General features: G+C 39.8%; 1 long non-coding RNA gene across 3 annotated transcripts in view; it reads left to right on the forward strand.

The window, feature by feature from the left end:
- Positions 1-1,338: 1,338 nt before the first annotated feature.
- Positions 1,339-5,346, forward strand: part of LOC116073745 — a 30,531-nt gene continuing 26,523 nt past the window's right edge. For all 3 annotated transcript variants that reach the window (XR_004111889.1, XR_004111890.1, XR_004111888.1), the window contains exon 1: positions 1,339-1,495. This is a non-coding gene — a long non-coding RNA (uncharacterized LOC116073745). The remainder of the gene's footprint in view (positions 1,496-5,346) is intronic.

Below are 5,346 nucleotides of genomic sequence, written 5' to 3' on the forward strand. Positions count from 1 at the left end.
ACAAATGAAAATCTAGGCTCTGCACATGAGAGGAGCATCCTGTTTGTCTGAGCCTGGATCATCCTCTGTTAACACAATGATTTTCAGTTCCATTCATTTTCCTGCATGTCATGATTTCACTTTCCTGTACTACTGGACAAAATTCCATAGCTCCCCAGACTACATTTTCTTTGTTGGCTTCCTTGTAGGTGGGTTCAATATTTTAGCCATAGAAATCACACAGCAGTAGACATGGGTATGTGAGAATCTCTGTGATAGAACTTACAGTGATTGATGAACACACCCAGCAGTGGTACAGCTGGCACATGGTAGTTTACTTTTAGTTTGCTATTTTGTAGCAATGCTTACTTCCTACAGGGGTGAACCAGTTTAAATTCTCACTGGTAGTAGTGGGAATATTGAGCAAGAAAACTCTGGAAAGAAACAGGTGAGGGCCAGGAGAACCAGTGTTGCTGCTGGCCACTTCAATCTCACAGATGGAAAAAGAATATTCATGGTTTTGAGTTCTAGTAAAATGTATAGAAATGGTATCTTAGTATTTTTCATAAATCCATGACAAATGTTATACAATTCACAGCCATAAGATGGCACTAATGAGATATAGAAGGCTATTTTGTGTATTACAAATTCTTCTGAGGTAGCTATCTCTTTCTACTTATTTTTACAGATATAAAGCTAGCTTTTATAATGTAGTAAATCATTTCAATACAGAGAATAAACTACAGCTATCATTTGAATTATGCTTTTGTTTGGTTTTCATAATATGCAAAGACAATACAGCCAATGTTTATTTAAATATATCCAGAGTTAACTAATTTCAACACCAGTATTTAACTTGCCCTTGAAGTACATACAATGTTGTGTGCTATGCCTCAACTGTTTGAGTGCTCAGCTTCTGCTGTTCCAAAGGGACTTTTCTTCACTTAAGAAGGGGATCTCTTAAGAGGAAGGTTTCCCCTCCTGACAAGGGATTCTAAACCTCAGAAAGATCTCTCTCATGTGAGGTCATGCACCAGCAAGGGTATCAAATGAGCAATGCCCAAGTGGCATCGTATCAGGGTACCAGAGAAATTCATGGAAAACTAGGGCTGGTGAAAGTGTCAACCTAGGAAGGGGTGGCAGGTCTAATGCCAGAGGTGGAGGAAAGGTTGAATGGTGGAAAACTTGAGGCTGTGAATCAAAATGATAGTGTGTACACATGTATATTCACCAATACATATGTATATTTTCTTTACATGTTCTGTTGAAGAGTACAAAAGTCACTGCTTGACAACCATTTTGTATAGTGATGTAATAAACACTTGATGTACAAGTATCTCTGTGACATGCTGATTTAAATATCCTTGCTAAACACCCAGGAGTTAAATGGTTGAGGCACACAGTATATCTAGTCTTAGTTTTCTGAGGAGCCTCCACAGTAATGCTTACAATGGATGCACACAGTCACGTTCCATTCCAAGTGTTCCAAGTGCTTGAGATGGAATCACAGTGTAATGTAAGTTTGCCTTTCCCCAATGGCTAGTGAAAATAAGCACATTTTCATGTTTACTGCTCATTAATAGTTTATCTTTTGAGAATTTGGGTTCATTTCATTAGACCATTTCCTAGTTTCTTGTTTAGTTTGTTAAATCCCTTTTGCACCCTAGACAGTCTTAGGCAGAGGGACATCTGGTAAGAGCGGTATCCTCATTCCCTCAGCTGTCCATTGACTTGTTTTTTTTTTACAGTACAGAAGCTTTTTCCATTGTCACAAAGTCTCATTTGTCAGTTGTCGTAATTTCTTAAAAAAACAAAAACGAAAACAAAATGAAACAAAAAACAAAAACAGAATCTTATTCAAAACCTTCTGTATTGAGCCTAGATCTTGAATTGTTCTCCCTGTTCCCACCATGAGCTTGGAGTTTGCAAAATTAAGGTCTTTGGTTCATCTAGAGTTAACTTTGGTGGAAGAAGTGAGATGAAAATCTGGTTTCATTCTTCTACATGGAAATATTCTGTTCCTCCAGGTCCATTTGTTGATGAGGCTGTCTTTCTCCAATGCAAGTTTTACATTTATTTTAGAATATCATCAGAATATTTCTCTCTTCCCTTCTCTACCTCCAACTCCACTCCCATATACCCTTTCCTGTTGTCCTTCAAATTCATGGTCTATGCTGTTTGTATAATGTTACTTGTATGTATGTTTTCAAGGCTGATCTTCAGGCACTGGGCAACCAACTGGTGTGCCCTACCCAAGAGAAGACTACCTCTCCTACCCCTAACTTTTCTGGATCTCCTATAATGCTTTGTGTAGGGTTGAGGCCTCCTGGGATTTTCCATGTTCACTTTGGCAGGTCCATTGATATTGTCCTTGTTCAGTTCAAGATTTGATAGTAATGCTGGTGAGATTTCATGGGTGCAGACTCTGCCGTTACTAAATGAGATAATCACAGAGCAAACTCACTGATCCTCCAGCTCTTAAAATCATTCCACTACTGTTAGAACAGTTTAAAAAGTAATAGTTTTTTTCTTTACCCTGGTTAGCTCCCAAATAAATGAGACAGAGATGGTTTATATTTATTTAATTAGTTTTACAGCCCAATAGCTGAATGGTTATTAATCTATTCTAATCCTCTGAGATAATCTAGCTACCTCTCAGCCACAAACCCTGAGATATTTGCATTTTAGTATTAATCTGGCTCTCTTCCCCTGGTGTGTTTCTAGGGTGTCTCCTGGATCTTTTTCTCATGGTGAATCCTCACTTCTCCTCTCCCCACACCCCTTCTGAGATCAGACATCTAGCCTTATTCTTTCTTCTGCTCAGCCATTCGCTGATCAGCTCTTATTGACAAACCAGAAAATAAGTGGGAGCAATATTTACCCAACATTGAGATTCTTAGAATAAGCATTACAATACTATGAATGGATTTCAACCAGATATTGGGACAGAGAAATCAGCATTTGAATAATACAAAGAGAATCTTTACATAGTGCACAAGAGATTATCTTTACATACCTCCTCTTTTGTGATGTTCTCTGAGTAATTGCAGGAGTGTTTTGTAGATGCATCCATTTTGACTGGCTGTGGTTTTTCTGTCAGTGGTCTCTCTTTATTGCAAAGAGAAGTTTCCTTCCTGGTTGAGGGATAAAGACTACACTTATTTGTGGGCATAAGGACAAATGTTTCTGGATTGTTATTAGAAATTGTGCTGTTTTGGTAAGATGGTGGTTGTAGATTTTTCTCCAATAACCATGACTTCGCTAGCACTGGGTAGTGAACTAGAGTTCCAGAGCCAGGTATAGTTTCACTCCTGTTGAGAAGGTGTTAGGTGCAATTATAGCGCTGTTGATTACTCATAAGGTATGTGTGTCACTTCTTGTACCCTTGGAGTTCTCGTGCCATGCTGGCTGTTGGTGTGGTTTAGGCATCATAATTGAACAGGACTGTTGGTTGCCTCCCTCCTCAGGGAAGAGACACTCAGGTCCGTTCCAGCCCAGGGACCTCGAGGTCTTGCATCACAAGTGCATGGACTGTGTCACCAAAGGAATGGGCATGGGACTGGTAAAGTGGAACATATTCAAACACCATAAATCTTGGAATTTGAGATCAGCTGGAATAGAGCTAACTTACTTCCTATTTTCAGGCCTGTTTAGAGGCAGGTAACCATGACCTAACTAGGCAATCATGGGCAGTCAGACACATGGCACAGCACATGAAACTCTTCCCCATGCCAATAGAACATCATCAGCATCTTAGCTTCAGCCAATAGAATGCATTTACCACCAAAATCCCACCCCACACCCCAAGGTTCATATAGTCCCTGTTAACATGGAATAAAGCAAACAAGGTATTTCACCAAGAATTGTCTAAGACTGGTTGTTGGGAGAAGGCTTTCTCCCTGCAAGTATGTATCTCTGGACTTTGAACCAGCCACCTGGTCAGGCTCCCACCACTGTGGAGACTCATCACATCAGAGCACTGGCTCTCAACTTCACTGCTGTTCTGCTGCAGCCACTATGGGACCCTGGACACTTGCCCCTCAATGGCTGCCCAAACTTCATTACTTTTCTGAGTGCTGTAACATTTTTGGCATTTCTAGCTGGAACAGATACCTATTCATAGCAGACTCTGCTTCACCCTCCTCAGTCTGGTGTACAGCAACATCTGATGATCCAGAGCGAAAGGGCAGGAGGCATACCCGACATGTTCTGGACTTTTCCGTGCCCTTTCCAAACCAGTGTACCAGCAGAGGCACCCTGTCATCCCACCAGGTCAGGAGGAACAGGGAACTACAACTTTCCACCTCTAGGGTGAACCAAGGGCAACATCAATAGCCTCCATGTTTTCAAATCTCTTAGACAGCCCTGGCTAACAACTCAAAGAGGACTTCTCGTGTCTGGTACTGGAAATTTTGTTAGATGGTTTTTGACTTTTGGAAGGAGTTCTGTGAGAAAGAGAGAAAAGTTCATTAAAGCTATATATGTATATTTATATACAGGACTATGCATATTACAGATGTTTTGATAGCTAATAGTATGATTTCCTGTGGATATTCAGGCATCCTTATTGTTTCTTTACCTTGCTTCTTTTGTTTTTTCCTCCTACCCCCTTCCTAGAGTCCTCTCTTCCCCATCTCCCTTATCAGATCACTTGTAACCAGACACTCCCCTCTTTTGCTTCCCAAATCCCTATTCTGGCAATAGTCTTATTTTACTTTCCTGAGTTTTGTAGTTACTACAGGCTGTGTCATCACATCTGAAGATTTGGAGATAGGAGCCTTGAATGAAACAGGACACATGGCGTTTTTCTTTCTGAGTCTAGTCATTCAATATTATCTTTTTAAGATCATTTACCTGTAGAATTTTATTTTTCTTTACAGCTGAATAGTATTCCATAGTATATATGTACTACATGTTTGTTATCCATTCCTCTCTTGTAGGACAGTTTCTCTTGTAGGTTGTTTCCATTTCCTAGATTTTGTGAGTAGAATATAAATGAACATGGCTGAGCAAGTATCTGTGAAGTAGGATGCTGAGATCTTTGGGCACAGTTATAATTTTAGTTTTATGAGAATTCTCCAAATGGTTTCTCAGTGGTTGTGCCAATTTGCAATACCACTAACAGTGAGTCCCCCAGCATTTGCTTTCAGTTCTTTTGTTGATCTTTGACATTCTGACTGGGGTAAGATGAAATATCAAAGTTATTTTGATTTCCATTTTTTTCAATTACTAGGGTTGAAAATTTGGGGGGGAAGATATTTCTTAGTCACATTTTTCTTCTTTTGAGAATTACTTATTCAGGTCCTAGGCTCATTTTTCTAATGAGTCATTTCTCTCTCTCTCTCTCTCTCTCTCTCTCTCTCTCTC

The sequence above is a fragment of the Mastomys coucha genome, unplaced genomic scaffold (genome assembly GCF_008632895.1).
Source record: "Mastomys coucha isolate ucsf_1 unplaced genomic scaffold, UCSF_Mcou_1 pScaffold23, whole genome shotgun sequence".
NCBI classification, from domain to species: Eukaryota; Metazoa; Chordata; class Mammalia; order Rodentia; family Muridae; genus Mastomys; species Mastomys coucha.